Source organism: Zootoca vivipara, chromosome 6 (assembly GCF_965207765.1).
Source record: "Zootoca vivipara chromosome 6, rZooViv2.hap1.1, whole genome shotgun sequence".
Taxonomy (NCBI): Eukaryota; Metazoa; Chordata; class Lepidosauria; order Squamata; family Lacertidae; genus Zootoca; species Zootoca vivipara.
The window spans coordinates 17,854,017-17,866,429 of NC_142589.1; the positions used below are offsets into that span (position 1 = coordinate 17,854,017).

The window sequence follows — 12,413 nt, forward strand, 5'->3', positions numbered from 1 at the left end:
ATTTTAGGGAGTGTATTCCCCACCCCCAGTGAAGAGTATTAAAAATACATTTTTGGGTGTGAGGAATTGAAACCTGCTATTATTTTGTGACTGGACAACATTTAGCTTGGTAAGTCAACGTTCGATGAAGAAGCACATAAACTGCTTTTGGAAAACCAAAGAATTTTGGTCTTGTCTTCTGAAAATGTCAGGTAATGCTAAATAATAATGAAAATAAACAACAACAACATCATTCAATGCAATTTTACACACTTTATTTTTTACTTACCAAGCAAAACTAAATTATATTAATTTAACCAAAATATCTTTTGACTTCCCAAGTCACATCACAACTTTTCAGCACCCCTCATTTTTGGAATTCGAAAGCTGAAAAATTCAACATGCCCCACCATACATTAGGTTTGTGAGGCTGTAAATAGTGGCCGACTCCTACCAGTTTTCACTGTTCCCTCCCCCTCTCATTTCCCCTCCTGTATTATGTCTATTACATTGTTAGCCTGATGGCAAGGACTGTGTGGCTGTTTGCTTGGTTGGTTTTTTTTTTTAATTATGCAACATCTTAGAAATGGACTTAAACAATCATAATAACTACTTTAAATGGAAAACTAAAATGGGTGCAAGCCATGTTTGCTTAACTAGAATACCTCCAGTGGAAGTTAGCCCATTGGTGATTGGGGGATTGCTCTACCAATCTCATTCTGTCTTCAGACAGCCCCCACCTGCCTACCCTCTGACTTAAAAGGGGGTCACCCTGGCTGTCAACCTCCTCCTTAGTCTCAGTACTGGCTGTGTGGAACTCAGTAAGGAGGAGGATGGGGAGAAAATGAGAATTAGATCCCTGCCATTGGCTCTGGCTCCACCTGCTGCTGGGCTCCTTTCTTTCACACAATTAGTAAATTGTGCGATTTCACACAATTAGTAAATTTTAACAGCAATCCACATCGAAAGAGAGGTCATCATAGTCCATAATCCATCCAATTAGTAAGAATTACACTGCCCCAAACACCTAAAATTAAAGCCAGCATCAACATTATTATAATTAGTCAGTTTATGTAATAACAAAGAAGAGGACAATAATTAGTATAGTTAAAGCAAAAGCAGAAATTCCTCTAGTAATTAACATGAAGGAAATTTGTTGTTGGTCAGAGTTCTGAATAGTGTGAAGGTCTGCCTTTCTGGTGCTCTTTGTCACTCAGTAGCTTTCCAGTCACATATTTAATTAAGATATGGTAATTAGTGATAGGAATTAGTGATGTCACACTGCACGGTGACCGGAGTTCATAATTAGAACTTCTGTGGCAGTGTTGCTGATAGTTACCAGTAATAATTATAGAGATGTTAATTGAAAAGTGTGAGACTGTTGTTATTAAGGTTCATATAAACCAGAGTTTCTACAAAAAAAGAAGACTAATTTCATCGAAGGGATGTTAATCAGGGAGATTAGTCCATTGTTAGTATAGGATAGTATACTGGAGAGAGTCACGTCGTGCATCCACAGCAGTGACCAGAGGAGGAGCAACTGCTGGGAGCAGTGCGGAGAGAAGAAACGCCATGCACCTGTAGCAGCAATACCTTCATTTGCTCCAGATGCAACAAAACATGTTTCTCCCATATTGGAGAAGATTTAAAAAAAGATCTGCAAACATGGAGTGGAATGCAACTGTCTCTGTTGGGTAAAAATTCGGCTATAAAAATTAACATACTCGCCAAAATACTACAGTATTCCTATTCCAGGCAGTACCTATAGTTAATGACATTTGAAACTTCAAGGAATGGCAGAAAGATCTATCTAGGTTTATTTGGCAGGGGAGAAAACCCAGGATAAAACATAACGCTATGATCAATACCAAAGAGAAAGGGAGTTTTGCTTTCCCTGAATTACAATTATATTTTGACGCATCGTGTTTATGTTGGTTGAAAGAATGGATTTTAATAATAATAATAATAATAATAATAATAATAATATAATTTACACCCTGCCCATCTGGCTGGGTTTCCTCAGCCACTCTGGGCAGCTTCCAACAAAGATTAAAAAAACATGAAAACACCAGTCATTAAAAACTTCCCTAAAGAGAACAGCCACTTGTTACACCTTGGAAGGGCACGATCTAAAATTTGTATGGCATGTGTGCCTGTGGTACGGGAAGGCTAGGATATATAAGAGCTTTTCAAACCACATAATCAGGAAAAAATCTTTACAGGGTGTGGGGAAAATATAAAAACCTATTAGAAAGAAAAGATGTGGCTGTCACCAACAGAAGCATTGGCAAGGGAAAAAACATTAACATACAGACAAATGTTAGACAAGGAGTACTTATAGAGACTTGCTAAAAGTCACTAGGGAGGTTTTCAAACTGAAAGAGTATGGAGAGATAAAGATCAAGTGACAGATTGGTTAAGTTGTCATCAGTTGAGTGCAATATTTAAGCTAGATAAAAAAACATGGATTTGCAGGGGTAAATTCACAGTTTGAAATGGTGTTATTAGGATCCAGGATTAAAATATTATCTAAAATGTATAATTTATTACTTGAGTGGGACACCATGGAGGAAATGGTAAAATAATGAAAAGTTGGGTCAGGGACATTGGATACAACATTGATTTTGCAATATGGGAACAACTGTGGAAAGTAACTATAAAGTTTACAGCATGCTACCTGTTAAGAGCAAACTTTATGAAGATGCAGCATAGGTGGTATTTGACACCTAGTAGGTTAGCAAAAATGTAAAAATCAATAAAAGGTAATTCTTGGAAACGCCAGACAGTAGAGGGTACCTTCTACCACATGTGGTGGTCGTGTAGTATAATTAAAAATTACTGTATTGGGAAATGATCCATAATGAACTTTGATGATGGAATGATCCATAATGTTTAAGAAATCCTTTCCTGAAAACTCAGAAGCCTTGTTGTGGTTAATAAGAACAGAAGTCACCAAAAACGAGGGAAATCTGTTCCTATATGCGACAACAGCTGCCCACATGTTATTAGCACAAAAAGGGAAAACAGATTAGGTACTGACAAAAGAGAAATGGCACATTAAATTATTAGACTATGCAGAGTTAGCAGGGGTGACAACTAGAATAAGAAATCAAAATGACGAAGGATATAAGGACGACTGGATACTGTTTATTGAATATATGGATAAGTATTATAAGCAAACAATCAGCTTAGCAGGATGGTGAGATTTTCAGCAGTATAAGAAATAACAAAAGTTTATAAAAGTAGTTGCGATAGACGGGGTGAACCAAGGAAACTCAAGAAAAAGAGGAGAAAAGAGGAACCATGGAAGGACGGAATGGGAAGTCAGGTAAGGAAGAATATCTGAATTTATCCATATTCTTTGCTATCTTAGAATTGTCACCTTCTATTTATTTCAGAGGTTCTTTTCTGTTTGCACTGTCTTTGTTAATGCTTTGCTGATGCGGAATTCATTAGAAATGCCAAAACAAAAAAACAAAAAAACTAAATTCAAGTCCAGGTGCTACATATTTTCTTCCAGGCCAACTGGAGGATTTAAATTGTTGCCTTAGTTCAAAAACCCGTTCCAGAATAAATCAATTGGGTGCTTCCCTGCTGCATTGCAAGGTCTGACAGCACTTTGCCTGTCTGCAAGGCGTGCACCAAAGCAATGCCCTGACAGCTCACTGATTTTTATCAGCAAGGGCTCAGAAGTCCTTACCTGCACCTCAACTCAGGTGCGCATTCCAACCCATATGGAGACCCCGGACAGCAGGGTCTGGAGGAGGAGGCAGTGCTCTTCCAAGCTGTGCTCCTGCCCAAGTTCTCCCTTCCTTCCTTGAATGCTCATATGCACTACAAGTGCTTCTGCCTCTTCCACCAAGAATTGAACTATATCGTACAAAGGAGGCTGAAAGGCAATGGAAGCCTTGCATGTGTGAAACTCTCCAAGGATCCATCCTGACATCGCCTTTATTTCTCACAATTATATCCTGCCTTTCCTCCAAGGAGCTCAAGGTGGCATACATACTTCTCCCCACACCTTTTTATCCTCGCAACAACCCTGCGAGGTAGGTTAGGCTGAGAGGGCAGTGACTGGCCGAAGGCCACCCAGTGGGCTTCATGGCTGAGTGGGGGTTTGAACCCACTAGACCAGGGGTGGCCAGCTCCGAAGAGACTGCGATCTACTCACAGAGTTAAAAACTCGCCATTTTGGGGGGGTTCAGGTCAAAGTTGTTGTTGGAACTTTTTTTCAGGGGAGCTGAAGTTGTTGAGCTTCTTTGGGGGGAGCCAGTGATCTACCACAAACGTCCAGTGCTCTACTAGTAGATCACGATCTACCTGTTGGACGTGCCTGCACTAGACCATACTGGCTCTTGTAGCTGCCAAGTGATGCTCATGGCAGAACGGGGGATATTAGACTCTCCCACAACCAAACAATCTTGCACTAAAACACACTTATCCAAAAGGTCCTCTTTCTTTCTTATTGGCAGTTTCTGTGGTTATTAGCAGCTTGAAGGGTTTGTTGAGCAAGAGTGACACTAACTGGTTGCGCATGGAGTGCCATTAAAGCACCAATAAACCATTAGGAAGCTCTTAGGGCATTGGGATGCCTGTGCGTGAGTGTGAGTCTGCATGCATGTGTGTAGCTGACAAGCTGCAATATATATATATGTGTGTATAAATTAATGCCAGTGGAGCAGTAATGGGTCTCCCGCAAACAGGAGATTCAATTCTCTCCCCATTTGCTGTGCTTTGGTTAATGTAATTGAGCAATTGATTAGTGTCTATGTATAGGCTGCAATTTATTTGGTACACTTTGAAATTTAGTCAAGTACATTTAGAAATTCTCTCTATTAATTAGTTCCCACGAACGGATGTTGTGGCGAGGAAGGAGAAAGATACAAAGTGGAATTTTGAACACTGGGAAAGCGAAGAAAGCGATTGGATGTGTAGCAAATCATCGAGGCAAGGCTGTTTTTGTCCAATAGCAGTCAAGAAATTGCTTCTGATCTGAGTATATTCTATAGCTTGCAAGATAGTGTTCTGCTTTGATTTTAATTTGCCACTGAGCAAAGCAATCCTAACTACAGGCAGCCGACAGTTACCCCTATTCTAGGATTACCAGACGTCCCCGGATTTGCAAATCTGTCCCCGGAAAAGATGGCAGTGGCAGCCTCAGCAGCCCGGAGCCAGCCTGGTAGTGCAGTTGGCTCTGGCTGGCTTCAGGAGCTGCTGGCTGCTTGCTGCCGTGACTCCCACCATTTTTCCTCGCCAGAAATCCCCATATGATGTGTCTTGTACCACTACCGAAGGGGAACCGGGGAGGTCCAGCGGTGCAGATCTCCTGCCCCCTTTGTTTTGACTGACCAGGGAGGGCTCGGGAGTCACAGGGGGTGGCATGCCATTGCCCAGGAGGGGCGCAAGGCGCACGGTTTCTCTGCTGGGCAAGGTGCAAAGTCCTTCTTTTGCACCTTGCCTTTTTTTAAAAAAAACTGGGCAACGGTGCGCCGCCCGCCCGTGACTTCCGAGCCTCCCCCAAACTCCTGCCGCTTTCCCCCTTTGTTTTGACTGATTAGGGGAGGCTCAGGAGTCACAGCTGGCCGGCCGTTGCCCAGTTTTTTTAATAATAAAAAAAACTGCACATTTATGTTTCATAGAGTGCGAAAGATGGGCTTTGCACCTTGCCTGGCAGAGAAACTTTGCACCTGGGCAACGGCTGCCTGCCCGCGACTCCAGAGCCTTCCCTGATCTGTCAAAACAAAGGAGGAAGGGGGCAGATCATCGGGGAAGGCTTGGGAGTCACGGGTGGGCAGCACAACCTTTTTTTAAAAACTCTGCGCATTTATGTTTCACAGGGTGCAAAAGAAGGGCTTTGCACCTTTATACAATATGCGTGTGTGCTTGGGCCCAGGGTCTTTTGCCTCACCATCCCCACTACTGACTCCCTGTTGCTACTCAGCTTCAAAAAAGAAAAAAAAGTGTTCACCAATTCAGTGAAAAAAACAACAACAACAACTGGTAACCATACCCTATTCCAAACTATGTTCAGGAGCCTGACAGAGAGAAAACAAGCCTTTAAAACAGAATCGTACCAATTTTCTTACCAGTGTAGGTTTCACTGGGTTGTTAGGTCATGAGGCTGAGCTGAAAAGGGTTTGAAAGTAGCATGCCTCTCCCTCTGCCCTTCCCCAACCCCCTTTTCCAGGAATTGCCTCATCTAAGCTGGAATGGGGGGTCTTACCCCCATCTTCAGCTAAGCTAAGGCTAAGGCCACACAGCTAGTCCAGTCCCCTGCAAAGCAGGAATCTTTTTGCCCAACGTAGGGCTTGAACCCATGACTCTTAGATTAAGAGTCTCGGGCTCTACCAACTGATCTATCTTGCTCAGCTGGCGATACACCTTTTGCAAACTTGCAAATCCTAGAAGATCTTGGGTACGGATTGATACCTTTCAGACTCTTTTCAACCCAAAGAGGAACTGCCCAACAATTCTTTTTATTTGTGTCATAGAGTTGTGTTGTGTTTTTATTTTGTTTTGGGAAACCTCGTTAAATGTTGCTTGTGTTTTTATGTAAACCTTTTACTATATTAAACAGCATACAAATTTAAAAATAAACAAGAAAGTAAGTAAGTAAGTAAGTAAGTAAATAAATAAATAAATAAATAAGGCAACTCCTTGTTTCATCTACTGTACCTTTGTGATGAATGACGACTGGCACAAGCCTGGCCTAGGGAAAACTCTTTCCAGGATAGAAAAGCCCATTGGTGAATGAGTGATCCTTTGAGACCCTGCATTTTGTTCAATACAGCACCGATTTTGTTGGGGGGGAAAGAGAGGAGGGCTGAGAGAGATCGAAAACACTATTTACCAGAGTTTAAATGTAAATCAGGGACCAGTCTATGTCACAAGGCAGATTTGCTAAGAATAGCTTGGTTAGCTGCATTCGGCGACTTTATGGAGCTAAATTCACCAGAACTATCAGTAGACGCGAATAATTCATGCGAGAGGCACTGTATGAGAGAGGAAAAGTAAAAGGGTGGCTCTCCCTGTTTACTGTTTCTAAATATTGTATTGTTTTGCCAGTAGACTTGATTGACAGACTTATTCACATTTAATGACCAAGATCTTCACAACTCCTTAGAGATAACGCTAGCTGAGCAGAAATTTGTCAGGGAGTAACAAGCTTCCCTCATTCAGTCATGTTACAGGATAACCCATGTAATGGATCTGAGAATCATCACAGGCTTTCTCCCCACCCGCGTGCCTCTTGCGATATCATGCTTATTAAGGCTGCAGTAAAAATTAAGGGCTTGTTTAGAAGTTTGTGAGCTGCCGTTTGATTGCTATGAATGAGCCATGCAACGTCTGTAAACCAGTCAGGCCGTAGGTTAGAGCCTTAGGGTTAGAGCCAGACCACTGTTCATTTTAGCTCAGTATTTCCTACACTGACTAGCAGCAGCTCTCCAGGATATCAGGCAGGGGGAGGTTTTTGGGATCCAACTGAGGAGCTTTGTATGGAAGGCAGATCCTTAACCACAGAGTTAAGAGCTCTTCCCTTGGTGTAAGGAGAGGTGCAAGAAGCAAGGCTGGAAAACCATGATTTTATTTTACAAATGCATTTCATAGAATCGTGGATCTGTAGAGTTGGAAGGGCCAACAGCTCCAGCCCCTGCAATGCAGGAACCACAGCTAAAGAATCCCTAGCAGATGGCCATCCAGCCTCTGTTTAAAATCATCCAATGAAGAAGAGTCCACCAACTTCTGAGGTAGTCTGTCGCACTAAAGGTAAAGGGACCCCTGACCATTAGGTCCAGTCATGACCGACTCTGGGGTTGCGCGCTCATCTCGCATTATTGGCCGAGGGAGCCGGCGTATAGCTTCCAGGTCATGTGGCCAGCATGACAAAGCTGCTTCTGGCAAACCAGAGTAGCACATGGACACGCCATTTACCTTCCCGCTGTAGCGGTTCCTATTTATCTACTTGCAAAGGGAGCTCGCCCCGTCACAGGGATTCAAACCGCCGACCTTCTGATCAGCAAGCCCTAGGCTCAGTGGTTTAACCACAGCGCCACCTGCACTACCAAACAGCTATTGCCACCAGGAAGTTCTTCCTCATGTTTAGTCATAATCTCCTTCCTGTCATTTGAATCCATTGGTTCAGGCCCTACCCTCTGAGCAGCAGCAAATAAGCTTACTCTATCTTCCACATGACAGCCCTTCAGATATTTGAAGATGGCTATCCTATCACCACTCAGTCCCCTCTTCTCCAGCCTAAACATACCCGGCTCCCTCAACCGTTCCTCATAGGGCTTGGTTACCAGGCTCTTGATCATCTTGGTTGCCCTCCTCTGCACGCCTTCTAGCTTGTCAATACTATTCTTAAATTGTGGTGCCTAGAACTGGACACAGTACTCCAAGTGGGGTCTGTCCAAGGCAGAATTATGTCCTTTGATCTGGACACTGCATTTCTGTTGATGCAGCTACATCATATTGTTGAATCCTCAAGGTTGGTGGGTGGAGGGACAGAGAGAGCAGACAAGTATGCTCCCTGCATACCTTTAGTATAGTTTTTGAGCTATGGGCTCTAGCTGGGGTAGACAAACCATTCAGTTTTGCATTCTCCCAGTTTCTCATTATCCCAGCCTTAAGTTCTCCCCATTTCTACATTACTTTGGAATGAAAGAAAGACAAGTCCTCATGACGACCCAGCAGCACCTCACTCTTATTCTTTCTATCTCTATATCTCCCCTCTACCTCCTGAGTGTTCAAGGATGCTCTTGAAAACAAACAAACCATTTCCTATCTCTTGGTAACACTTTTTTTCTGCTGTGGTTTTATTTTTATTTTTTTTAATTTTCAATGCAAAATTACAACAAAAATGTGTAGTTGCCCGGCAGAGAAACTGGTTTTATGGAGAATTGCAAGAGGGGGAAAATGGGTCAAGAAGAGAAACAGATTGTCCTGCCCAGCCATTTTGCTCAGGGGAAAAGCAGCACAGAGAGCAGGAGAGCGAGAGAGCATTGGATTAAGCACAAACCATTGGAGAAAAGAGGAAGGTCCCTCTCTGTTAAAAATGCAACTACTAACCAACCTATGAGTAAAAAAAACCCAGCCATTTATTTTAGCAGAGAAATGCCTATTGAAAACATCAAAGAGAAACGGAAGCTGCTGCCTAGGAAGTTGCTTTGTAGTGAATCAGACCACTGGTCCATTGAGCTCAGTATGGTCTATGTACACAGATTGGCACTGGCTCCCTAAGGTGCTGGCAGGAGTCTTCCCCAGAAGGTCTCCAGCCCTACCTGGAGACCTTCTGCGTACAAAGCATGAGATGCAACCTTTATTTCAGGACCTAAGATTCATGTGAAGCAGGGGCAGGCTGGAACTACCACATCTTTGTGCACCCAGAACAGGATTGTTTCCCACAATTTCTGATCCTTATGGGCCACATAAGGAACTTGCCTTATCCTGAGTCAGACCATTGGTCTACCTAGCTCAGTATTAACCAACAGAGAGGGCTTCTCTAGCGTCTCAAAGGGGGGGGGTCTTTCCTACTTTGAGAAGCTGGAGATGAAGCCTGTGACCTTTTACATGCAAATGCATCTCGAAAAAGGGCTGCTGCTCAGTGCTTTGCATGCAGAAAGTCCCAAATTCAGTTCCCAAATTCCCAAATTCAGTTCAGTGCTGGGAGCGACCGCTGTCTGAACCCCCGGAGAGCCACTGCCAGCCTGTGTAGACAACACATCTCCTGTCACCTGCCAATCCAAGAAAAGCTCCCCATTGTTGCCGTAGCCAGCTCTGGACATCTTGCTAAAGTTATCAACAAGCCTCCTGTTACAGCATTTCACCAGCCTCTAGATCTATGCAAACTATCAATGAGAGCTGTAATTAAGCCATCTCTTAGCCATCCAGGATCTCATCCTTGTAATTGCAAATGTTGTGTCACCTGTGTGGTATCACGTAGAGACGGTTACTTTCAAAACCAACTGGCCAGGTGGAACATACTGCATCAAACAGAATTTCACCTGCAGATCCTGCAGTGTAATCTATATCACTGAGTGCAAAGCCCACCTCTCCAGAGTGCATAGGTAAAACTGCAACAGACCTTTGCACACGTTTCAGAAACCACAAACTTGCAATTCTGACCAAAAAACCTGGAGTTGCTAAACACTTCAGTTCTGAGAACCTCAGTCTGATGGACTTATCAATTATTGCTACAGAGATGCCAACAGATCCAATGTTAGCAAAGAGGGAGAATTTCTGGATGTACACACTGGGCTCATTTACAGTGCATGGCCTCAACCAGCCTCACTTAGCTTCAGCCCCTCTGAGCTTTTTATCCCTAAAGCTCTACAACTTCCACCTTGGAAACAACCTCAGTCCATTTTTATCAAAGCAACTGATGAAGGCAGGAACCAAAACGTTTTGCCCACATAATATATATATATATATATTAAACCCTCTGTTTTAGTGATCAACTGAGTCCTAAAAGGGAACCCAGAGGAAGCTTCCATGACTAGCTTTCATTACTATCTGTTATTATTTATTCATTTATTTTATGCAGGCTCATTTAAATATGTCTATGCAGCGTACAAGACCTCATTTAAAACCAAAGCAATGTAACAAGTAAAATCAAAGCAAAACACATCAAACGAAACACAAGCACAGAATGGGTCACCCGACCAAGAAGGTTAAAAAAAAAAACAGTAAATTGTTTTCAGAAGCAGGCTTGGTGAAATAACCAAGCCCTTAAGTTGGTGCCTAAAACACATTACAGATGACACTAGCTCGATTTCATGAGGCAGAGAGTTCCATAGCCCAGGCACCACCACACTAAATGCACAATCTCTTGCTGAGGACAGTTTGACACTGCTAGGCAGGAGGGGGCGTACACAGTGGTACCTCCGGTTGCGGACAGGATCCATTCCAGAGCTCCGGTCGGATCCCGAGGTTTCTGCAACTGGAGGTGCCTGTTCTGTGCATGCGTGTGGTGTGATAGAGTGCTTTTGTGCATGCGCACAGCGTGTAGCAAGCTTCTGCACAGCGATGAAACCCGGAAAAACACTTCCGGGGTTGCCACTTTCGCATCCTGAAGTTTACATTACCCTTGGGTAACGTGAGCCGAGGTTCTACTGTAAAAGGATCTTTTAAGAACCCTGGCCCCAGGCTGTTCAGGGGTTTATAAGACTAGTAGTAAGACCGTGAAGACAATTCAGTAGTGTGCAGGCAGAAAATGCAGCTTCCTCAACACAGGTGTGGTATGTTGTCGGTAGCCAATGCCCCCCCTGCAATACCTTTGCAAATCATTGTTATAAATCAAAGAAGGGCCTCACTATTGCCTCCTTCAGAGCATCAGGCATCTCCTCATCATGCAGTGATGCATTAATCACACTGTGGACCCACCTAGTCATGCCACCTTTGCTGGCTTTTATGACCCAAGATGGACAATGATCAATGGGGCAGGTAGCCTGGTTGAATTGCTGCAAGAACCTTTTATCGTGCACATTTTAGATTTCAGGCAGCATCATTCCTCTAGAAGCCAGGAAGCAGATCACAAAGACTAAGGGGGAGTGTTTTGGTTCCAAGCTCTGCCTTGTTTTTATTCTGAAGGAAAAAATATTTTTACGAGCAGATGCTTATGAGACAAAAAAGAAAAGGAGACGAAAACCCACCTAATATTAGATCGGAGAATGTTTGTTTGTCGATTCAGTTTAAACTGGTTGGTTTCATTCCAGCAATAATTGGTGCCTAGTTTGTTCACTTAAGGAGACGACAGAAGTCTTCTCTGCTGGGGTGTCATTCCTAAAATGCAGATGTGGAGATGTGTGCTTGCCTCTGACTAGGACAATTGGCACACCGGTTCCCAGCAACCACAGTGGAAGCTGTGGGCAGAGATGCATAGAATCATGGAAACACAGAATTGTAGAGTTGGAATGAATCCTGGGCATCATCTAGTCCAACCCTCTGCAATGCAGGAAGATGCAGTTGTCCCATACGGGGATTGAACCTGCAACCTTGGCATTATCAGCACCACACTCTAACCAACTGAGCTATCCAGGCTTCCAGAGTTTTTCCAAACCCCCACTCCAGGGGCTCAGGGCAAAATTGGCCTTTATCCTGATGCAATGGGGCTCTTCTTAAGTTCTTAGGGGGTTAAGCATTTGCTCTGCTTGATGCCACCTCTGTGTGTTAATTATGTGATTTAAAAAGAAGCCCCTCAAGTCCCTGCGTTATGGACAGAGGTATGGCAAGTGTAACTCTGGACAGGCTGTCAGGGTCACCAGCCACAGGCCTTCCTGGAGCTAGGCAGCAGTGGGTGTTGAAATTTTGCGCCCCATAACAATTTTGCACCTAGCGCAACCGCCCCTGTGCCCCCCCCCAAGCAATGTCAACGATTGGAGGTTTTTAAACAGAGATTGGATGGCCATTTGTCAGATGTTGTTTAGCTGTGATTC

The 12,413-nt window shown here is 43.6% G+C and overlaps 1 protein-coding gene across 2 annotated transcripts in view; it reads left to right on the top strand.

Moving 5' to 3' along the window:
* PLCH2 (phospholipase C eta 2) overlaps positions 1–12,413 on the top strand; it is a 320,826-nt gene that overhangs the window by 40,079 nt on the left and 268,334 nt on the right. The window lies entirely within an intron of this gene.